The sequence below is a fragment of the Schistocerca piceifrons genome, chromosome 1 (genome assembly GCF_021461385.2).
Source record: "Schistocerca piceifrons isolate TAMUIC-IGC-003096 chromosome 1, iqSchPice1.1, whole genome shotgun sequence".
In the NCBI taxonomy this organism is placed as follows: domain Eukaryota; kingdom Metazoa; phylum Arthropoda; class Insecta; order Orthoptera; family Acrididae; genus Schistocerca; species Schistocerca piceifrons.
The window spans coordinates 556374499-556400208 of record NC_060138.1 but is presented as its reverse complement, the minus strand read 5'-3'; the positions used below and the strand labels follow the sequence as shown (position 1 = coordinate 556400208).

Genomic DNA, 25710 nt, shown 5'->3' with positions numbered 1-25710 from the left:
AGTGTCATCTACCTCAAATCAAGGTCCCATACAATATACATCACCCAAGGCTCTCGCAGTATCACAATGGTTCCGAAAATAAATGTGAACTGTTCACAAAATGCAGACATAGTACAGTTTCATAAATACAAAGTAATCCAACTGTGTAATTACCTAGACATGTGTCAGAGAAGTAATAAAAATGTTTATTTGTCCCTGTTAAATGACCAGATAGCTGTGTAATTCTGTGTTGGAGAAATATGGTACCGATGTACAAAACTGTATAAACAAATACCGTATTATCTAGGGCTCCCTGCGCTTGCCACATGCATGGTACACAAAGTAGGCGTACCCCCTTGAGAGATAATGTAATTATATGTCATATCTTACAGATTAAAACTGCAGAATATAAAGTATCACTGAAAACCTTCTCTGTATCATTGTAGTTCAAAAATATTTCAAATAATGTATCAAGTACAAAAAGTAATCACTCAATGAATGTCATGTAGTGCTAAACTGTACTTCTTAATGTAAGAAAACCTCTGTCATCGCTTAACGGTAAAAATGTGCCTAGTGTCGTAGTTGCCGTCGTTCATAAGCAAAGTTCTCTAAGAATCAATGTACTTACCTTGTCATATCCTAAAGTAGAGTGTTATGAGTATAAATGTTGTAGTTATTACGTTCATTGCTTTGGGCTTGAAAGTACTGAACTGTAACGCACTGTTGTGTTACGAAAGTACGAGTCTCATTGTAGCCATGCCGCGAAAGTCATTAACATAAAATGCTTTACTTTTCAGAAGAACGTAGAAAAATCGTGCAGACATAAAAAAACAGATACAGCGTAAAATCAATAATGAAAATGGTGCCAGTCATTAGTAGCGTCGTAATATAATTGCGTAGCTGTCAAAAAGCCCAAATGCTGTATCACTTGTAACCTCTCAGAAAGTATTTTAATTAAAATGTCTTTCCAAGTAAACCAAAATGTTGCTGTGCAACCTCATTAGCTGTATATATTCCAAGAATAAGAGCATTGTAGTCGTGTCGAAATCGTGGAACTGACAGGCGAAAATGTATTCACTATAAAAAAGTGTTGTCTGTTCCCTATAAAATTCTACTCATAAAATTACTGTATTAGTATGTACCATAGATTCTTGAATGGATAGTTAAATTCAAAACATCGCTGCATGTTAACAGTTTTTAAATGTCACAAAGTGTAATAGTAACTTGAAGAGAAAAATGGTGTAGCAAAGGCTGAGTCAGAAAGCAAATTATTTCTCAGTAAACGGTTTTACACGAGAAATGTGGTGTAATCCTTTACTTTTTTTTAGTTTGGAGAGTTTCAACTTCAACGCAATTATCATGCGGTATACGTCGAATCCCGTAAGGCTCATTGTAAATCAGAAAGAATTTGTGACTCAATTGTTTCTTCTTATGCGTCAATGAATAGGCTTTTTTGACCAATGTGTACTTTATTTGCATTTGTCGTACCGTGTAGTTTTCTCCTATGGTCTGCAGCAGAATTTATATTATTAATACCCAAATCAATTATCTCTCTATGTCGAAATTTACGTGTACTCGGAATAGGTACAAGTTCTCTGATTCTGTTCAGTGGTTCCCCATTCTTCAGTACAAAAATAGGTGGTGAAGCAGTGGAGTCATGAGGCATTTCATTCAGCACATTTTGAAATTGAAATATCGTGATGTGTCGCTTTAAATACTCAGGCAATATGGAATATAGCCCACGAATAATGAATGCTGCCGAAGAAATGTTCAAACCAAAAGGAAGTTTCCGAAACTGATAACAAATGCCGAAGAAAAATCAGTATATTCTCTACATTCTGGATGATGTTCAGTTTGCCAAAAACTGAATCTGAGATCAATAGAAGAAAACACTTTTACGCCATAGAAATTTTGAAGAAGTTCCTCCAACGTTTGCGGCCTTTCTGTTTCAGGAATGATTATATTATATATTTCTTTGGAATCTGAAGACAACCCTGATCGATCCGTTTTTCTTCTCAACAACTTGTAATGGATTGTTGTACGAGCTTACCGCTGGTTCAATAATGCCCTTGTCAAGCACAGATTGTATTTCCGTTCTAAGACGGACCCTATAATGTGCTGGAACTACGTATGGTGTGACGTAAAATTTTATGTGCCCACGAACACGAAATTAGTACTGAAATCCTATAATTGTTCCTGTTTTATGAGTAAAAGCTTTGTAATGTGATTGTAAGATGTCAAAAAGATCCTGCCTATCAGTGTCTTTACAGTTCTCAATAGTTTGAAATTTTCTGAATTAAAACGGTAGTATCTAATACGTCATCAATATCATCACTGTCAGTAATTGCAAAGTAATTATTAGTGTCAAATTTCGTCGAAAGCTAAAAACTGTGACCTGACAAAAGGTATGGCCGATTGATTTCTTTATCATGGTTTGATAGTCAATCTTCAAATTTCAATGCTATTGATATACCGTCTTCTTTAAGATTCTCTTTTGTGTTGTGTATTAATTTGTTTCTGATTCTGTATAAATTTACTAATTTCCTCGTACTCCTCCGTGTCAGTAGAGGCTACCGGTCTTGTATCATTCAAATCATCACCTACTTTCGTAGATAAATTTATTAACTGATCCGAAAGATAGGCTATTTGTTTCGATAATGTTTTGATTTCCTCTGCGTGTTTTTCTGAGCCAAGTTTTAGAGTGTCCATTTGTGTCGTAATCGTATCTAGCGTCGTTTATGTTTTCCTCACTTCTTACAAGTTGTGCGACCGTATCGGTAGATGCAACAGGGTCAGTTTTAGCCTGCAAGGTGTCGTGATTCACAAATATTTTGATATTTCGATTCAGTTTTGTGTATCTCAGCAGTTAAATCTTCACATTTTTTCACGTGTTTGTTTAATTTCGTCCATTGTGTCTAGCTTTTGAAGTTGTTGCTACATTTGTTTCTGATTTTGTTCCATTGTGTCTAACTTTTCGAGGTTTTGGTCTGTTTGATCCAATTTTTGAATTATTTGCAATAACAATTCATTAGTAATTGAAACATGTTCCTTTGTGTTTTTCGTCAGTGCATTTGTACCAGCAATATTCGTATTTTGAAGAGTGGAGGTGTGTTTTGACTTACTTGAGAAAAGTGTATTGATGCAAAACCTGAACCTAAGGTATTTGCAAAATTTTGTTCTGTTATTTCGCATTCCTGAGGCAAACTATTACTGACCGATCCATCGTCACGCTGTTTACACAATAACAGCAAAATACCATTCGAAATCTGAAAATAGCGCTGAAAATAATAACTATCTAATTAGTAGCAAAAGCGACTGCGAGACACTTGCTGTAAACCTACATGCATATCACAACTACTTTGCTCATGACAATACAGTACAAAAATAAGAAAATACAATTACAAAGGAAAGTCCATCCATAGAATTACGCACTAGCAGTAAAATTTTTACGACCCCCTCTCCACACCACTATTACCAATCACTTAGTTCCCATCCTATCACTAGCCTCCCAGCCAAAGCAACACCAGAATTATACATACTTTTCGCCCACAGCCAGCTGACCGACACCAAACCCCATCAAGAACGACTTACCCCTCATGTCGCCCATCCCCAGAGGCTGCCCTTCCCTGACTACGAGACGTAGCTCAGTCACCAACCACAGGTAATTCAGGACGAATTTGGCTAAGAAGCACCCGGCGGTCGGAGCAGTCCGTTGCGCTCTGTAGCGGGTCGCGAGTCGCGTTTCGTGGTCGTGGTCGTTTTCGTTTGTTCTTGGTTTTTCCAGCGTTGATATTTTTGCGGTGAGTATGTCGAACCGGTGGAACAGTATTCAATGCGTATTCGACAGAGCAGCGAGACGGCCAACGGCCTTTGAAATACAGGAATGGATATTTGGTGATCTGAAAGTACCGGAAAATGACCTCGACACCTTTCAACTGGATATTGTCTTATTCTCGTTATTCGTGAAATTTCTCGACCAAGATAAATACGAAAAGTATGACCTGGCACTCGCGGGCGAACATCCGTTCCGCTACTTCGATGGAACAGTCGGAACAGTGCATATAGTGCCATCTGGCTTTGGGATACGGACTGTGCGGGTATTTAACGTACCCTCTGAGTGTCCGAATGAAGTAATCGGCCGTGTCCTGTCGCGGTATGGCAAGGTGCTTAGCATCAAGAATGAAAAATGGGGCAGTGCCTACCGTTTCAAAAAATGGTTGGCTCTGAGCACTATGGGACTCAACTGCTGAGGTCATAAGTCCCCTAGAACTTAGAACTACTTAAACCTAACTAACCTAAGAACAACACACACATCCACGCCCGAGGCAGGATTCGAACCTGTGACCGTAGCCGTCGCGCGGTTCCAGACTGTAGCGTCAGAACCGCTCGGCCACCAGCGGCTGGCCTATCGTTTCCAGGGCAACAGCGGAGTCCGTAGTGTTCGTATGGACCTCCGCCAGCACATACCGTCATATTTAAATATTGCGAGTACAAGGGCACAGGTTATCTATATAGGGCAACCACACACATGCTCCCTCTGTCAATCTACGGAGCGTCTACGCGTGGAATGCCCGCGCAGGCGCCCTGTGCAACTGCCGCGGGAACGCACTGAAGGTGACAACCTTGTGCCTCTTCTCAGCGAGATTGTGGCGGGTGCTGCCCTCCGAACCGCTGAGAGAACTGACGACTCGACCCTGGGTCCGTCAGGAGACGTGAATACTGTACCCACTGCATCTGTTGACAGCCCTATTGAGATTGTCTCGGACCAGACGCCCGTAGTGGCAGTACCGCCGGCGGCGCCTAGTGCGCATGCTGTGGTCAGTGATGTTGCCGTTGTTGAACAGATGGAGGTAGTTCTTCCTGCCCCACCCCCACCGGCAGATGACCATGTGGACGCTAAGTCCCCCCGGCGTCGTCACAGGCGCAAGAAGGCGAGCCAAGAACAGCAGGCGGAGGAGGGTGGCGTCATACGTTCCCCCTCCTGAGAGGAGCAGTGAGGCTGCATCTCAGGCCTCATCACTTACACGCTCTGTTTGCGCTGACCGCTCGGACGGTATGCGGAAAACTGCTCGCCAATTAGAAGCACTCATTAGTTCATCACGAGATCGGGGAGCAGTCCCCGCAAAACGTAAAAATGAACAGGGTAGCGAACAGCCGCTGCAGCGCACTCGCACCCTCTCACATACCGCTACGACTGAGCCGTCCGCGACGCCTAGTTCGGACTATCCCGCCGATGGGGGAAGACTGAACTGGGCTGACGACGAAGACGACGAAAAGCGTGATTGAGTGGGCTCGTTCCCACATGAGCTGTCTGGTATTTGTGTTTATCGTCCGGGGTGAAGTAGCAGGGTTACAGTTTCGATATTTACGCACCTGCTTACATACGACCATGACCTCATCTGACGTTACTTTCTCTGTGTTGCTTTCTTATGCCTGCAATTGACCGTCAGCCGGGAGCCCTCTCCCTTTTAAAAGTAAATATCAACTCCAACCCAGTAAAACTACGCTCTCTGAAGGACTTTCTGCGCCTTGGTGCATTTGATGTGGTTTTTCTCCAGGAGGTTTGTACCCCGTTTCTCTCTGACCTGGTTGGTTATGAGGCACTATATAACATCGACCCTGACGCCAGGCGGGGCATTGCTTTGCTATACAGATCAGAGTTAACTCCATCCGATGTTACAAAACTACCTAATGGTCGCGTTCTTGCGTGTATCATTCGGGATGTACTTTTTATTAACATCTATGCTCCTTCAGGAGCTAATCACAGGCATAACAGAACAACACTTTTTACGTCAGATATCACCCCTTTCTTGACAGCTCGTCGTCATATCGTGTTTGGCGGAGATTTTAACTGTGTGGTAGCCGATGCTGATCAGGTCCCAACGCCCATGAGGTGTGAAGCACTCGCTTCACTCCTCCAGGCGGCTGACCTTAATGATACGTGGCGCCACTTTCATCCCGCCTACACACAATTTACTCACATTTACCCCACTGGAGCAAGCCGTATTGACCGTGTTTATGTCTCTGCTGATTTGCTTCCTGCCCTTTGTGCCATCCGAGTCATTCCTGTGGCCTTTAGTGACCAATGTGCATACTCTTGCTCCTTGCATATCACGGGCCCACCACCGGTTCCTCGGGGCACCTATTGGAAGATGAATACACTTCATCTCCCAACGCCCGAACTACGCACTCTTGTCACGAAAACATGGCGGGATTGCATCGCTACTACTTCGAAGTACCCTACCACTGTAGTTTGGTGGCTCCGCTGTGCGAAGCCGCGGCTGCGACGCGTTATCCAGCAACATAGTCGCGAAGTCGCACACTGGAAGCGTAGCACATTAGACTTCTATCAACAATGTCTAAACGATGCACTAACCCATCCTGCTGACAGGTATGACCAGCTAGGCATGCGCCTCAACAAAATTAAAGCGACAATCCTTCGCTTCTCTCGGGAGAAGGCCGAGGGGATGGTGGTGAGGTGCGCTCCGGATCCCTGATTGAGGGCGAGAGGCCATCCATCTATCACCTTGCCTCTGAAATGAATCATGCAAAGAAGAACACCACTCTACGCCTTAAAACAGACGATGGTACGCGCCTCACAGACCATCGTGAAGTTCTCCAACACCTAACAAACCATTATACGCACCTCTTCCAGGATGTTGCGGTAGACGTCGCCGCCCAACGAGCACTCATCGGCGGGATCCCAACTTCATTGGATCGTCGAGACCGCGACTGTTTAACCGAGCCACTCACACTCGCTGACCTCACATCTGTCCTCCGTGCCTGTCCGGGACAAAAATCACCTGGCCCTGACGGTCTCCCTTATGAATTCTACCAACAATTTTGGGACCTGTTAGGAGACCGCTTCTGCAAAATGTGCGAGGAGATTTTTACTGGTTGCGAACTACCCGCCGAATTTCTAGCTGGACGTATTGCCCTTATTCCAAAGGTCACAGGTCACTGTCGAGCTAAAGACCTGCGTCCTATCACCGTTCTTAACACTGATTATAAGTTGGTGGCATGAAGCGTGGCCTCTCGTCTTAAACAGGTAATGAATAAGGTACTTTGCCCCACTCAATCATGTGGCGTTTCGAATCGAACCATCTTCACCGCCGCTTCTATATACCGTGATGCTGTCTTACTCACCGCCAACACTCGAACCCCGGCTGCAATTCTTTCCCTAGATTTCGCCGGTGCCTTTGACAGGGTCTCCCTCCCTTACCTGCTGGCCGTTATGTGGCGGATGGGTTTTGGGGAGCGCTTCATAAGAATCATCCGGCACTTCTTGGATGGACCAAATTCCACAATCGTTGTGAACGGCTGCCGATCACGACCAATTTCCATCAGACGATCAGTTCGACAAGGGTGTCCCTTGTCAATGTATTTGTTCGCTTTAGCGCTGGACCCCATGCTGCGTGACATCGGACGGATGGTCGATGGTGTCGCTCTCCCAGGCGTCACCTTCCGCAGTGCGGCATACGCGGATGATGTCGGTGTGTTCGTCGCAAGCGCCAGGGACATCGATTCAGTTCGCCGAGTTCTTAACGTTTATGAACGAGCATCCGGTGCCATGTTAAATTCCAACAAAACGGTGCTGATCCCGCTAGGACCACGATCATTGACCATCGAACGCCCATGCTACCGAGTTGTGGGGGAACAACGTATCTTGGACCTTGAGGTGACTGCCTGTCCGCAGCGCATGTTAACACTCACGTGGAGGCGGCTTCTCACGCGCATCAGAGGACTTTGCGTGAGTCACGCTGAGCGACGACTCGACCTCCATCAACGAATCCTACTGATTAATACTTACATCCTATTACGGGCATGGTATGTAGCACAACTCCTTACGCTACCGAAACAAACCGGCAGAGCCATCTCAAAAACAGTATATTGGCTCTTGTGGCGGCACGCACTGTTCAAAGTTGATGCACAGACTTGTACACTGCGAAAGGTCGATGGTGGCCTTGGACTCATTGACTTTCCCCGCAAATGTGCGGCCCTCCTGATTCACCGTATCGCCACTTTGCGTGAAACTGACCCAGGTGGGACAACAGCGGTTCTTTTCGACCGTTATCGCCCACAATCGGCGCGTGCACCAGTATGTTTGACACATATTCCGTTCCGGATGACGACAGTCAAGGACTATTACCTCAATCAAAGTTACGTACTAACAGTGGCCACTGACAAGGCACGCACGTCGAAGCGCCTTTACTAGGCACTTCGAGGCCAGCCCACACCACATAAATTAGAGGACAGACGACCGTCGGTCATCTGGCACCAAGCTTGGGCTAATATCAACAACCCAGCCCTTCCCACGGAAGTTTCAGCGCTATGGTATCGTGTCGTAAACAATTTAATACCCACTAATCATCGCCTGGCGGCCATCCGCCTACGGCCCTCGGCTGCTTGCGGCCGATGTGGTGATGCAGACACCAGAGAGCATCGTCTCTTATGCCCTGACGTCACAGAGGTGTGGGACTTTGCACGTGTGCTATTAGCGCTGATCGATGGGACGACACCAGACAATGTGTCAATCGACTGGTTCCTTACACCTGATATTCAGACCAATCCCCGGCAACGACGTAACGCAATGGTGTGGCTCTTGGGCCACACCATTTTCACGACCTATGACCTTTCCCTCACCGATGCTGTCTCTTTCATGGACTACCTGTGGAGCCAGCATCGCCTGGCGGAATCTGACAGGAAATATACCACTACTTTTGCACGATTTCTGAAAGTTGCAATGGTTCATGGTTATCAAAAGGCGTTCCGGGTTGACTAAGGCACCTCGTCCAGGAATTCCCTTAGTTTACCCCTGGACCTATGTCACTCGGACTTTCAAACTACCCTTGACTTGCCTATACCCAAGATTTGACATTGGCCTTCTGGGCATCACTAGAGTAGACTGTTCTATGATACTGATAATATGGCAATTGCTAACATGGGAATTGTGTGAACCTTGTATGAAAAAATTATTGGAAAATTAGAAAACACGTAATCTATCTTAAAGGATTATTACTTCGTTAATTCTATGGGCGATGGGATTATCTCGCCAGTTTCGTTTTCATTTGTGTGTGCTGCCGTCCCTGTTTTTAATTTGCCTTCATTTCTGTCTTTATTTATTTCTTCCTTTTTAGTTTCCAAACTCATCACTTGCTTCACACCTACAGAGAGAGGTGTATTTCTGAATAGTGTGTCGTCGCCCCCTGAGGCATAGCAGAGTATGCCTCCGCTTTTATTTTCGTTTTATGGCAATGAGTCTTGCTACAAACAGCACCCTGCTTTACGTGCTGCGTCGACACTAGAGGATGGCGGCATTTTTGGAGAGGAAAAGGTAGGGCTATAGGGGAGGAAGGAGACCCTTAAAAAAAAAAAAAAGGCAAGACACACATCTGGCTCCTCCTGCTCCAACTGCTTCGCTGCCAAGGTCCACACCATACAGCCTTAATCCCCGTCGGGGCGTTTTCGTCCGTATGCTCGTGTGCCTCGAGTCACAAATGCTGCTGAGGACCCGGAGGATGACCCTATGGATGTGGCTTTCATTCGCAGTAGATGATTCCCCACTTTCCCAAGTTGGAAGTTAAACCTCCGCACCGAGCAGCGGCTCGCTCCATTACGCGATGCCGAGAATCGCATCGTTTCCCGCACTTTTCCGTGCGCGACCGCTGTCGTAACACAGCAGGACGCCTTCCCGCGCGCCCTTCACACCACAACAATTGCCCCCCCCCCCCTAACACTCAGCGACTGGCCAACCAAAATATACAGCGACCCAAGCCGCCGGCTCCATTAACTATGTTGCTATTGACGTCTACAAGCCAATTCTCGTCCTGCTACGTTCTACTCCACAACTCGGAAGTGCTGCGCTGTGGTGGAGCTGCTGTTGGACGTTGATCTGGCTGCGCTCTGGACTTAGAATCCGTATATTTTACTGGAAATCGGACTTCAACGTTCACTAGGATCAGTGTGTCAACGGACTTGTGCTTTCCGCCGGAATTCTACATGTTTCTTGCACTTCCTGGAATTGGTGTAACCACCATCAGTTTATACAATTTTCCATAAAGTCTTCATCTACAACTTGGCGCTTGGTAATATAATTATTTGTGTTCGTGTTGAGTCAATAAACCGTATAACGCTGATGTATTAATTTTTTATTCCTGGTTATACCAGTTTTATAAAAGTTTTGAGGGCACTTTCAGACTTACATCTGTTTTAGAGCTGGTTTCGAGACCCGTTGCCTTTTCAGTTCGCTCCGTGTGCGCGTCCAAATGGAATTAGTTTATATGCAAGATAAGTCCAGTTATAATGACCAATCCTTGTACGTTAACGCTGTCCATGTTAGGGTTTCCAAGTCTCAGTACTGAGGTTGTAAAAGTACTACAATATTTCGGTCGATGTATATGTGTGAAAGATCTTTTTTCAATTGTGGAACTAAGTCACAATTATGCGGCAACGTGAGTGCAAAATAGTCTGTGTCTGTCCATTTACCTACGGTTTCCACCAAATAAAAATTATCTTTTCAGTGCGCCAAAAATAATTAATTAATCCTGAAGATTTGTTTCGTTTGTCATTTATGATATTGACAAAAGAGAAATACAAAACCAAGTTCTAAGCAGTGCAGCTGCACTGCCATTTTAATGTGAGATGTTCGCAGTCTTCCCCTCTTCCTCACCCTCAGAGAGCGTGGCGTGGCGGTGGGGGATATGTGCAGTAAGGCTGGGCGCTTTGGCAGGGCACTGTCCGTGAACTGAAATCGTTGCCACCCATGCTGTAGAGAATATCACACGAAAGTCACACAGCAGGCAGAACAACTCAATGAAGTATTCCAACAGTGATTGGATGAGGAAGATACCCAACTGCTGAAGAAAAGATAAAAGCAACAGTAAATGAAGTCAGTATTGAACATGAAGCTGAGAGCCAAGAAGTTATTCGAGATTCGGAAGCGATGCGAAAACAGCTTCCTCAGTGGCGAGTTGCAACTGACCGATGCATAGACGATGTTAGTCAGCAAGTAACAAATATGCTTGATATCTCACACGACACCCACTCGCTCTTGGCAGATAACGAGTGTGTGACGACAAAAACAAGCCCATATCTTGGACAACAATATTATAAATCAGGTGTTACGGCACAGACAGCAGTATCGCTGTACTCAAGTGCAATGTGTGACACTAAGAGTGATAATGCGGCATTACACGTGGAAGAGATGACGATCAAACATAGTTTCCAAGTTGCAATCTGGAAAAGAACATTGTTCACCGAACAGTCGTTATTAAGGCATTTAAGGTGCTCAGCCAATAATAAGGACAGACGGCGGGAAAACAGCATAGGTCCCTGGACATATTGTAGGTGAAGGAGTTGTGGATGCCGCTGAAGCGTCTGACAGGCACAGCTTGAAAGCGCATTGTAGATAAATTCTGATATGCTGCCGTAGAAGGGCGACTGCGCAAACAGGTTTATAATCCCAAAGAAAGTCATCCACGACTAGGTTTACCGTAAAGGTATTTCGAGCACTACAACAAGAGGACAAAGTGTTTAGCAAAACCAATATGCTCAAAATATAGCTGCTAATTAACGGACTTAACAGTAATACTAGGTAAAACTATAGAAACAGAGTTGCACAAAATTATCCGCACCAACCTAATAACAACACAAGCCAACCAGCCATAATAATAATAGTGGCCCATGCAATGACAGCTGGGGTAACAACAACAACCACAATTACAGAAACAAGAGTAATTATTTTTGTTGCAGTTGGTTGACAATGGCGTCCATGTAACTCCTGCTTCGGCGCTAAGTTGTTATCAGAGCACCCGTATATCAGCAAAATCGTGGAAGGTCCCATACGTACATTTAATAGATTAACTGACATTTTATTGGCCTGGGAGGTCCAGTACATTGGACAACTCGCTTCTTCCGACCTTTATCCCTGGGGTATTGGTTGTGAAGGCACTTGCATTATTTGGTGTATGCAAGCCCCATTAATGATGAATAAACACTGCAGAGACGCGTCATCATTGCCTGGCAGCAAATCCATGGTCAACATGGACTTTTTCAGACAGGGTGTAATTTCCGAAGACGTAGTATAGACGCATGCCTTACTATGAATGGACACCATACGAAGCACCTTCTTTAGTGCAGGTTCACAAGTGCAGGCCATATGTAATAATAGCAGATCATATCAGAACCTCAGATATTCCACAGTAACAGAATAATATGTTCTCATTTGATCTCTCATTTGGTTCTTTAACAGCAAATAGCTCGCTGTAAAAGAGATGTTTTTCACAGTAGCGAAGACGCACAAGTTCACACATTTCTTAAAGTATGCATTTTAGAGCGCATGTTAAGAGAGGGTTTTTTTTTTTTTGTTCTGTTCCATGCTTTCAAAATATGCATGAATTATCTAACCCCTGTACAAGCCGAACACCGCTCCTACCGCGCGGGTCATTGGTTTTTACTTCTGATGAAGATGACGGAGAGAGCTGTCTGTAGCTCGCGTATTTTATCCGAAATCACTCAATACTAACGTTAATGGCCGACATATTATTTTATACGTGGACGAGCAATGAGCTAAACAATCTACTAACTCAGATGACGGGGCAAGAGGTGGATGTTCACTCCAATTTGTCATAAGGAAGCTGTGAACCCGAGCAATGGCCTAAAGTTTTTCCCATTAAATATGACTTCCAAGTGTCTCTCATAAAAAGATCTAGTTTTCCAATTTGAAGAACCACAAGCTTGCGAGGCAGCACTCATCTCACCATAATATAGCACGAAGTCCTTCAGTATAGCCATTTCATTACGACAAGAGAAAGCGTCTACAATAGACAGATCTTCCCGTCCTCACGGCAGTAATCGAAGAAAGAGTGTGTCCAGTCTGAAGTGACCCTTTGTCTGCCGACCACATGGCCTCGTGATTTCATTCCGCCACCTCGCTTTCGTATCGGCTGAGTAACGCTACAGCTAAAGCCCGGTCCACATGCTACGATCTGTTTGCGCAGACATCGGCGCAGATGTCTGTACATGTAAAATATCGCTGCAAATGTGGTGTGTTCACACGACACAAACCCCAATCTACTACTCGCCCGCCAACTGTCGGTGTAGAAAAGAAAGATCAGTGGCAAGCGACTACGCTGCCCGTAGATTTCAAAAAATTTAATTCAGTTATTTTGAAATATAGAAATGGAGGAAGTTCTGTTGTGGTCTGTGTTCGCAACTTGTGTTGCAAAAAACATTCAGACCAACCGCAGGAAATAGAGAAAGCGTTCAAAATGATATAGACAGTGGACCAACCGCAGGAAATAGAGAAAGCGTTCAAAATGATATAGACAGTGGCTGCTAAAGCGAAAGCAGTTTTCTCACGAAAATTTACTGCGGGAGTTTCAGGGCGAACCTAACGACGGGTGAAATTATTTGCGGATGGATGTCGAAACTTATAATTACCTCTTACAGCTTGTAAACATTCATATTATGAGAAAAAAATACTTGTATAGAGAAGGGCAATTTCCCCTCATGAACGGCTCGCGGTAACATTAAGATTCCTAGCAACAGGAAGGAGCTACAAGCATTTGGAATTTTCAACTGCAATACCGAAACAAGAGTTGAGTGAAATAATACACGCAATTTTTCAATTATGCTGCTGTCTTTTTGTCTCGGTCACTATATTCTTTACTTTAATCTTCCACAAACATGGGTGGTTTCTATATATTTCAATGAATTCACTTACAAACTCTCGAGAACACTGACGAGTATCAGCCATTTTAGTGCCCTGTGCGCACAAATACAAACACTAGCCAGAGCAAACAGCTGTTTCGCTCCAGATTTTCAGCGATCTCCTGTCCACACGCTCTAACCTGTCTGCGCAGATGTGGTTTGAACCCACAGATTTGAGAGGTTTCGCTCAAACCTCCAACTCCAACTTCCAGGTTTGCATACACCTCACGTTGGTGCAAATCTTTTGTCCACACGCAACGTTCTGTCTGCGTAGATGTGATGTGCGCAGACATTTTCGCAGACAGATCGTTGCGTGTGGACGGGCCTTTAGACTTAACAAACAATATCCAGCCAACGATATATCACTCCAGCAGACAGATTATTACAGGGTAGCCGGCCAGTTTGGCCGAGCGGTTCTAGGCGCTACAGTCTGGAACCGCGCGACCGCTACGGTCGCAGGTTCGAATCCTGCCTCGGGCATGGATGTGTGTGATGTCCTTAGGTTAGTTAGGTTTAAGTAGTTCTAAGTTCTAGGGGACTTATGTCCACAGCAGTTGAGTCCCATAGTGCTCAGAGCCATTTGCACCATTTTTACTACAGGGCCTCTGAGACTAGTGCCTATCGACGCGCGCAACAATGAAATGTCTCAAACAGCAGACGACATTCTAGTTTTTGTATCAATCGTCGCACCTAGATACTGGTGGTAAAAGTTTATTTATAGTCTTAGACATCCTTCGAACATAAAAAAAACTTATTTGTACATGAACCGAAGTTACACAGACGGAATGAAACGTAAATGTGTCGCAAACAAAACTATGTTGCTTTTATAATATAAAGTTTATTAAATTTGGACATGCGAAAGCTAAGTAACACGGAAACAGTGAACATCGCCAGCGTACGAGGAGACAAAAAGCTTTCACGCGATTCCCACAGAAACAAGTGAAACGAGTGTGTCGCAAATCATACCCACTTTGATGTTAAGTGTCCGCAGCACAATAATATACGACTGATTAATAAAGTGAGTATTGACGTTGTCTGCAATTATTATTCCAATGAACGTGCCTATCAGTGTGACAATATAACGATACCATACCGTTATTCGAGATATGTGACCACAGAAGAACTTTATACTGCGTACTAATAATTTCTACCGGTCAAACAGTGATGGTAGCCACAGACAGAGCTTTTGGCTTTACTCAGCCCTGAGAGCAGCGATAGAACAGTGCAAAAAGACTACCCCTGCCAATCCGATGGTATGGAATGAATAAATCAACTAAAACAGGATTTAATTAATGACCTGTCTCCCACTATATCCGGCGAATAATCGCAAATGGATTAACATATGGAGTACGCTCTAGAGCGACACAGCTGCTGACATCTCTTGTAAGCGCGGGCTATTGCAGCATTTATTTTTCAGATCGATAAATTCTGCGCATTTAGTATCGGATCGGAGTTGTGATTGCACAGATAAGAAATAACAGATGAGAGATAAAATGTATACTTTGAGATTTTTGCATGTCTTTTAACCGCAAGGGATTTTATTCCACACAATAGTGCTGGAAAAGAGAACATTCAGCCTGTTACTGACAGTTGAAAAGCTACCGGAGGGATAGTTACCGGCTCTGGTTTCGCTAGTCTTTGTAACATGGAGAAACAGTTCAACAGTTGAAGCTCCATGTGGACCAACGATCTTCGGGTATAGTCTTTGCTTCATAACCACAACGTCTTCGGTCCCGGCTTCGAATCCGTGGATGCCGGCACGGTAGCTCAGCGTGTTCGGTCTGAGAACCGGTTGGCCTCTGTAATAAAAAAACTGAGTGGAAGGATCAACCACCGAACCTGTTAATAATCAGCATTGGCGGTCGAAGACTTCCGGCATAAAAAGTCACCCCCATCCTGCCAACGGTCTTGTCAAAGAGGCGGTGGAGCGGACAGAGGTTCAGGCCACTCTCTTGTCCTAGGGGCGGGAAACTGACCCTGAAGGCGGAAAAATCAACAAAGATCAACGGATTGAGGATGCAGAAGGCAATGGAAACCACTGCATTATAGACACGTAACGGGTATCCACAGAATATGTTGCCTGTAACTGAAGAAGTGTCATGATGATCTCTCCTTTATCAAAAGATTCCGGAATTTCCCCCCCCCCCCCCCCCATTTGGATCTCTGTAATTTGGCTGCCAAGAAGGAGGTTACCATGCGATAAAGACAATCTGAAAAGTGAGATGCAGAGGTTCAACCTAGATATAGTAGGGGCCAGTGAAATGAAGTGGAAAGAAGACAAATATATCTGGTCAGATGAGTATAGGTTATATCAACAACAGCAGAAAATCGTATAATGGGACTGGGATTAGTTATGAATAGGATGACAGGGAAGAGAGTGTGTTACTGTGAATAGTTAAATGATAGGGTTATTCTTATCAGAATCGACAGCAAACCAACACCGACAACGATAATACAGGTATTCATGCCGACGGCTGAAGCTGAATATGAAGAGATAGAGAAAGTGTATGAGGATATTGCAAGGGTAATACAGTGTGTAAAGGGACATGAAAACCTAATGTAATGGTAGACTGGAAAGCAGTTGTAGGTGAAGGAGTAGAAGAAAAGCTTACAGGAGAATACTGGCTTGGGACAAGGAATGGGAGAGGAGAAAGATTTATTGTATTCTGTAATAGACTTTAGCTAGTAATAGCGAATACTCTTGTAAGAAATCACATGAGTTGGGGGTATAGTTGGAATAGACCGGGTGAAACGGGAAGATTTTAATTAGATTAGATCATGGTCAGACAGAGATTCCGAAATCAGATACTGGATTGTGAGGCGCACCCAGGAGCAGATATAGACTGATATCACAACGAAATAGTCATTAAGAGTAGGCTGTAATTTAAGTCATTAGTCAGCAAGAACCAATGCACATAGAAGTGGGATAAGGAATTACTAAGGAAGGACAAGATATGGTCGAAGTTCTCTAAGGCTATAGATACAGCAATAAGGAATAGCTTAGTAGGTAGTACAGATGAAGAGGAATGGACATCACTAAAAGGGGCGATAACAGATGTTGAGAAGGAAAACATGGTTACAAAGAAGGTAGCTGCGAAGAAACCATGGGTAACAGAAGAAATACTTCAGTTGATCGATGGAAGGACGAAGTACAAATATGTTCCTGGAGACTCAGGAATAGAGAAATACAAGTCGCTGAGGAATGAACTAAATAGGAAGTGCAGGGAAGCTAAGACGAAATGGCTGCATGAAAAGTATGTAGAAAACGAAAAAGAAATGATTGTCGGTAGGACTGACTCAGTATACAGGAAAGGCAAAACAACCTTCGGTTACATTAATAACAAAGGGTGATAACATTAAGAGTACGACGGAAATTCCACTGTTAAATGCAGAGAAGCTAGTGGAAAGGTTGAAAGAAAACATTGAAAACCTCTAGGAGGAGGAAGATTTGTCTGATGTTATAGAAGAAGAACCAGGAGTCGATTTAGAAGAGAAAGGGGATCCAGTACTAGAATCAGAATTTAAAAGAGATAAGGAGGACTTATGATCAAATAAGGCCGAAGGGATGGATAACATTCCATCACAATTTCTTAAATCATTGGGGGAAGTGGCAACAAAACGACTATTCGCGTCGGTGTGTAGAATGTATGAGTCGGGCGGCATAACATGTACTTTCGGAAAAGCATCATCCACACAATTCCGAAGACGGCAAGAGCTGTCAAGTGCGAGAATTACCGCACAATCAGCTTAACAGCTCATGCATCCAAGTTGCTTGCAAAAATAAAATACAGAAGAATGGCAAAGAAAACTGAGGATGCGTTGGATGACGATCAGTTTCTCATTGGGAAAGGTAATGCCACGAGAAATTCTGAAGTTGCGTTTAGTACTGGAAGACAGGCTAGAGAAAACTCAAGGCAGGTTCGTAGGATCTGTCGACCTGGAAATAGCGTTCGACAATGTAAAATGGTGCAAGATATTCGAAATTCTGAGAAAGATAGGGGTAAGCTATAGGAAGAGACGACTCATATACGATATGGACAATAACCAAGAGGGAATAATAAGAGTGGACGAGCAAGAACGAAGTGCTCGTACTGCTCAATCTGTACATCGAGGAAGTAATGATGGAAATAGAAGTTAGGTTCAGGAGTGGAATTAAAATTCAAGGCGAAAGGATATCAATGATACGATTCACTGATAATATTGCTATCCTGAGTGATAGTGAAGAAGAATTACATGATTGCTGAATGGAATGAACAGTCTAATGAGTACGGAGTATGGATTGAAAGTGAATCGAAGAAAAACGAAGGTAATGGAAATTAATGGAAAGGAGAAGAGCGAAAAACTTAATATCAGAATCAATGGTCACGAAGTAGGCAGTAAAATTACTAATGGCGGACGGACCAAGGAGGACATCAAAAGCAGACTAGCAATGGCAAAAAGGGCATTCCTGTCCAAGAGATGTCTACTAAAATCAAATATCGGCCTTAATTTTAGGAAGATATTTCTGAGAATGTTCGTCTGGAGTACAGCATTGTATGATAGTGAAAAAACCGGAACAGGAGACAATGTGGTGCTAAAGACGAATGTTGAAAATTAGGTGGACTGATAAGGTAAGGAATGAGGAGGTTCTGTGCTGACTCGGATAGGAAAAGAATAAGTGGAAATGCCTGATAAGGAGAAGGGACAGAATGATAAGAGACCTGTTCAGACATAAGGGAATGAATTCCATGGTACTAGAGGGAGCTATAGAGGGCAAATATTGTGGAGAAAGACAGAGATTGGAATACATCCAGCAAATAATAAAGGACATAGGTTTCAGGTGATATTGTAGGTTAGAACAGGAGGGGAATTCTTTGCGGGCCGCATCAAACCGTCAGAAGTCTGATGACCCAAAAAAAGCCCCATTAAAAGTGGTAGTGATTGGGGTGGGGGGCGGGCAGATTTCATCAACATATATCTGAGCTTATGCGATATCTGATATTCTAAGTGTTAATACTCGTAAGGCATTAGTTAACAATATGACCATCCACGTTAAGATTTATCAAGCAGTCACACATATGTAATTGATATTAGATGCTGGCTGAAAGAGGAAGTCGATAGTCATGTTGTTCTTGGTCAAGAAGCTTGGGTGGATGTCAGTTGTGGAGGCGTATCTATAGCTGTAAAACATACGATGATACCAAGTAGTATCGATTAGAAATACAGAAGTCAAGTGAGGGAGTTGGCATATTAATGGTAATCGGATAGTTTTATAGAACACTACCTAATGGGTTGTAGTCTAGGAACATCTAAAGAATTTGTAAAAGGTCACATGTAAATTTCCTGGTCGTATTAGAGTGTTACGAGTAGATTTACACTTAATAGCTGTAGACTTGAAGACGCAAGTGATCAGGTGGATGATAGGGAGAGGCAGCATTACCATTCCCTCCCTTTCATCAATTGGGCATAAGTAGAACGGCCAACAGAAAGCCTCCTTCTGATCTAAAGTTGTTTCCTCGTCGTGTCACTGATCGCGAAACGCGTAGGACAAAATGATAAGCCACCCGATATGCACCCGCTCGCAGTTATGACAGGAGAACTCTTCGTGACGCACAAAGCCTCTCCTGTAGAGTCGGCGATTGGGGTTTGACGAGTATATTTGCAACACTCTCGGGTTTAGTAAACGAAAACGTGACGAAATGCCCCCCTCATCGTTGGATCTTGTTTGTAATTATTAAGCGTCTCTCTCTTAAACATCTCAGAGAGACTAGCAATACGTCAGTCGAACGAGTGTTTTATAAATCAATTCTTTCGAGGATGAATTACCAGTATTTAATTAGAATGCTTACAATGAATCTGATCCAGGGCATCTGATTTTGTAACAAGTACTTTTATGTGACCATTTCACTTTGGATCCTCCGAATGGCTACTCATATGTGTATTCAGTTTGTACTGTTTCTAGGGATTTCTCACTAACAGGGTAATCGAACAGTAAAGAATTTCCCCTCCGATTTATGCGCAATAAAATTACATTTATTGATCGTATAATTTTCATTTTAGCACTAATCGTCGATCGTAATGGGTCTTCGTGCATATGACTGCAGGCTTCAGGTTTGCATATTTCCTGTATACAACAACATCGCATGGGAGCAGCTCCAGAGAACTACCGTCTTTATTCGCTAGAATATTTGTGTTTGTTGCAAATAATAATACCCCCTTAACTATTCCTTGGTAAAATGACGTGTTCTACATATAACTAAAATATAATGGAATTTCCTACTGTGCTCCAATGATGTTTACGTGTAACATCAGACACAACTGCTGTGTTAGCACAGTTTACGGTAAATGTAACCTGCAGGGTTCGGCTAAATCAATTTATTTGCTAGCCCAAGGGGATGTGCGGGACTTTCTTTAAATACGGCATATTGTGGCGACTCGGTCCCTTAAACCAAGTAACAGGAGTGTTGTTAGTGGAGCAAGGTGGTACCAGTTGGGAACATATGAGAAGGGGTATACAGTGCACCTGTTTCCATTACAGCCAACAGAAATTTCCCGAAAATCTTGCTCGGAACATGTGGATTAGAAGAATTTTCTGTCATTTCAAATGGCTCAACTGGCTCTAGGCACTATGGGACCTGAGGTCATCAGTCTCCTAGACGTAGAACTACTTAAACCTAACTAACCTAAGGACATCACATACATCCATGCCCGAGGCAGGATTCGAACCTGCGACCGTAGCAGCAGTGCGGTTCCGGACTGAAGCGCCTAGAACCACTCGGGCACAACGACCAGCTCTGTCATTTCGTGGCATAGAAGCCACAGGGGTCCCCCACATGCTGAGAGAATGATTTAATAAAAATAATAGCCACGTTGTAAAGCTTCATACCAAGAAAGTTTGACCGAAGACGAAGTCTCATTCTAAAAGTTTGGAAAGTTTTACACAAGTACGACAGATGATAAACGGGGCCACATGTAGAACATAACCAATCGAACGATTGGCCTAGTTTTTTATTTTTGTCCTTGAGCATTTGAAAAGAGCATCGCCGGCCGGAGTGGCCGTGCGGTTCTGGGCGCTATAGTCTGGAGCCGAGCGACCGCTACGGTCGCAGGTTCGAATCCTGCCTCGGGCATGGATGTGTGTGATGTCCTTAGGTTAGTTAGGTTTAATTAGTTCTAAGTTCTAGGCGACTGTTGACCTCAGACGTTAAGTCGCATAGTGCTCAGAGCCATTTGAACCATTTGAAAAGAGCATCGATCGAACGAACTTCCTCCAATTTATTCTACAGGGGCAACTGTCAATTACTAGTTGAGTTTTGCTATGACCTGTGGTGACATATATTTCATTAAAAGGTGTCACGCTGGTAAATGTATGAAACTGTTAAATTCCAAGGTGATTAAATCATGCGGTGTATTCATCACACGTTTCCAATCAGCGATTTTTCAGTTCGTTACTGGGTCATGCATACTGTCTCATGAAACGCTTTACGCTATGCTAATTACTAATTATCCGTTGTGATGAAATGTAAAGCATGCGTCTGACTGTGGAAGCGGAATGAGTGAATAACAGTGAAATGTTCGCATGAGAGAGAGAGCGAATGCGATCGGAATTAATTACAATGCGCAGCTATTTAACCTAGCGTGAGACTTCGTGGATAACTTCGTAACTAGAGGAATTGTTCATTTCAGGAATGCACCATGGACACACACCGCTGATACCACCTACTGATCCCAGTACTGTGCCACAAGGAAATGTAGCCATGAAAAATTTGGAAATTTGTGGTAAGGTCACCTGCTGAGGTCATCGGTCCCTAAGCCTAATCACTACTTAATCTAACTTAAACTACCTTACGCTATGGACAAAACACACCCCCATTCCCGAGAGGAGGACTCGAACCTCCGACGGAGGCAGCCTCACGGACCGTGACAAGGTGCCTGAGACCGGTAGCCATGAGACTGTGGTGATCGAAATCGGTCATGGGTTGATCGCTATGAGAAATATTTCACTCTTTTCACTGCATCGGCTCACGTGATTAAAAGAGTCGTTGAAGTCATTAACCAATTAATATATATGAATAAATATACAGTCCACGTGGTAAAGCTTAATGTCCCACAGACGAAACAATATCAATAATTTCACTTTCCTTTTCCTTTCTGCTGTTCAGCTGAAAAATGTGTGGAGACAAATGCAACAAACTGTGACTTAAGTGTTTATTCTAACACAAAACTTCGTCAACTGAAGTGTAAACTAAGGTCGACAAATTGCAAACGACGCCCAATTTCTTTATGGTAGCACTAGTAGTAGAAATGGAAATAAACAAATGACGGTTTCACATAGTCTGTTTTCGAAAATAACGTTCGCACATGTTAATGGACAGACCAGAGCTGTGTCGGTGGTACGAGGTTACTCATCCGGAACGACATCATCGATTACTAGGAAATATCTCAACGCAAACTCAAATCAGCAAAACAGTTACACGCCTTCTGCACAGGAAGTGGTAACTAAATGCAGTGTTTGTGGATGATGTAGTATGGAATTCCATTTGGTTTACTCCCTAACACAGGTTGGTTATACTAGTAGGCTGCTCTGAGAAAATTTAAAAACCTCTGCATATACTTTCGTTGATCTTAAAGAACACCACATTGAAACGAAGTAGATGGTATGCACCGGCGACTAGAACCACCCTTTTGCAGTTGTTGACTACTATCAGAAATACCTGCCACAAAAACAAGTTACATGCTGTTATCGCCTGGGAGAGTAAAACGGGATTTAATATTTCGCAGACGACAAAAGTGTAATCACTATGCAATAGAGGACTTCGCTGTTCGCTTTCAGAGCAATGGAACAGATAATTTTTTTATCAAAATAGAGAGGCAATGTAGTGTTACAGTTTACGATTGTGTGAAGAAAAAACTCATTGACGTCTGAGATCTATAGATCTGCGTCTGTTCTCTGTGTGTACTGACGGCCAACACGAGAAATGATGAGCATGGAAAAATATAATTATTCTTAATATAGTGGGTACTCCGCTGGGAGAATCCCTTGGCTCCTCGTAAGTTATTCTCAACGAAATCCACTTTCCTGGCAATGTTGGTGCAGTATAGTCTGCCGGAGAGTTAATGCTACTGGATGGAGACTGTGACGTGGGTGGTGAATGGATAACTCTGTTATGGCGTAAAATTCCACAGCAGCCTAGATCCGCAACCATGATGCAGCCACCGTTAATAACCGCGGACGAAGACCTGTCGTTGTGGCAAACCTTCGTTGTTGGGCGACATTGGCGTCGACTCCTTCCGAGTGACGTCATTTGCTCCTACAACACTGATCCGTTCGCTTTGTTTTCGAAGCATAGCACGGTAACTGCCATTTTCTGTGTCTAGTGTGTCAAAAACAGAGCGATAACAAGAACAACCGCAAGCCTACAACCGGTTCTCCACATGCGAAAAAGCTGTTTGGCTTTCAAATAGTGGATTAGACGCCTATTTGACACCCACGGAAGATTCCTTGTAACTAATTCACAACACGCCTCGTTGTACAAATAAATTTAAAAAAATAATTCCAAAGCATGCTAAAAGGTAATTTTCTTTTAATCTACTACAGTTTGTGTATAGCTGCTGCAAAAACGGCCACCATAAGACCTTCGTCATCGTATGTTTTCCCGAGGTTCCCAACAATTCTGAAGGAAGGTTCCTTGTTTCAACCGTTTGTGTTGTGGCATTAACGGCAGCCTAAGCACGGAATATTGTTCGCTTGTCTGGCTGCTGCTAGTCTCCAAACAATGGTGAGGGATGACACCGAATGTTGCTGGGAGTTCATTACTTGTTTTCGAATGGCCGGCGCAAGTGAGAATGGGTTACGACATTAATGGTGCTCTGTATAGTGGTCCTGACTTGTGATGGTCTGACGTGGTAGGCCGGAACCACGACGACGAATATGTCCTCCCCTTCCCATTATGTCCATTAGGCGGCCACCGTCACATCCGAATGCCCCACAAATCTGGATACTGCACGATTCAGTAAGTCGACCAAATGAAAATCCAGCCGCGCGGGAATAGCCGAGCGGTCTCAGGCGCTGCAGTCGGGGACTGTGCGGCTGGTCCCGGTCGAGGTTCGAGTCCTCCCTCGGGCATGAGTGTGTGTGTGTGTGTTTGTCCTTAGGATAATTTGGGTTAAGTGGTGTGTAAGCTTAGGGTCTGATCTCCTTAGCAGTTAAGTCCCATAAGATTTCACACACATTTGAACATTTGTTTGAAAATCCACAATTAGGCCTCTTTCAAATTCTACCAGTTGCTGATAACGCTGCCTCACTTTAGTATGTAACATCTCCCTGTCCTTCAGTGGTCACTCAACGTCTGAAGCTAAAAACAAATGTAGTTTGACTAGGGCCTCCCGACGGGTAGACCGTTCATCGAGTGCAAGTCTTTCGACTTGACGCCACTTCGGCGACTTGCGCGTCGATGGGGCTGAAATGATGATGAGTAGGACAACACAACACCCAGTTCCTGAACGGAGAAAACCTCCGACCCTGACGGGAATCGAACCCGTGCCCTTAGGAATGACATTCTGTCACGCTAACAACTTTTTTTAAATCTAATTTTGTTCTATAGTGTTCGTTGAATTTGTTCTGGGCGGACCTCTGATGACACCCATTTAGTTTCTTCGTTGATCCATTCACTCAGTTTTTTGTAACAGAGGGTAGCTAACCCACTGACCAAACACGCAGATCTACCGTACTGGCAACCACTCAGCTACCGGAGGTGGACAACATCTGACGCTGTCCGCGCCACGTATACACATGTTCGAGGCCTGGTAACAACACTAAACACGAGCAACACTAATGCACCACAGTGGCCATTCAACCGGTCACAAAAATTGAAACTCTAGTAACTTATAACCGACCCATTCCTCTTTTAAAAACGCTGGTGTCTATAAGTTTTTTTTGCTACACTTGCTCTTCTTACTAAAGTAAACTAAACTAAACTCCTCCTAAACAGGCCATGAAGCCCCAAAGGCACCGGCCGGCCGCCGTGTCTTCCTCACCCACAGGCGTCACTGGATGCGAATATGGAGGGGCATGTGGTCAGTACACCGCACCGCTCTCCCGGCCGTATGTCAGTTTCCGAGACCGGAGCCGCTATTTCTCAATCAAGTAACTCCTCTGTTTGCCTCACAAGGGCTGAGTGCATCCCGCTGGCCAACAGCTCTCGGCAGACCGAATGGTCCCCCATCCAAGTGCTAGCCCAGCCCGACAGCGCTTAACTTCGGTGATCTGACGGTAACCGGTGTCCCCACTGCGGCAAGGCCGTTGGCGGTCTTCTTACTGCATAGGACAAACAGGACGTGCCTTTACAGTCAAATACAAAGAACATCTTTGAAGAAGAAATGGCTCTAGCATACAAAATTCGTCCTATGCCGACCACCTCCTGATTACGGGTCACGCGCCTAAGGCTGTTCACGATATCATCATTTAGCACACTGAGAAGAGAGGGTGTAGAGATTCTCGAAGAATTAGAAATTTTTAAACATCTTTCTCGAAATGATGGCCTAATTCTTAATGAGTAGCTACATTTACGTAATAAAAGCGTCCTCAACGGTATAAAGCCGTTACTTGATATTTGATTTCGCGTTGCCTCGTGGAGTTACGGAAATATTTTTAATATCTAACTCGATTAATAATTTTTGTTGATTAAATGGTTTATATTAGCTACATTTCATGTTATACCGTTTTTATACTAGCTGACATCGAAATAAGAGTCCAAGGAATAGAAAAGCAACTGAAATCACTCAACAGAGGGAAGTCCACTGGACCTGACGGGATACCAATTCGACTCTTCACAGAGTACGCGAAAGAACTTGACCCCGTTCTAACAGCCGTGTACGGCAAGTCAGTAGAGGAACGGAAGGTTCCAAATGATTGGAAAAGAGCACAGGTAGTCCCAGTCTTCACGAAGGGTCGTCGAGCAGATGCGCAAAACTATAGACCTATGTCTCTGACATCGATCTGTTGTAGAATTTTAGAACATGTTTTTTGCTCTCGTATCATGT

The 25710-nt window shown here is 44.0% G+C and overlaps 1 pseudogene; it reads right to left on the bottom strand.

Moving 5' to 3' along the window:
- Nucleotides 1-24857: 24857 nt before the first annotated feature.
- Nucleotides 24858-24975, bottom strand: LOC124721984 (annotated as a pseudogene).
- Nucleotides 24976-25710: the final 735 nt, after the last annotated feature.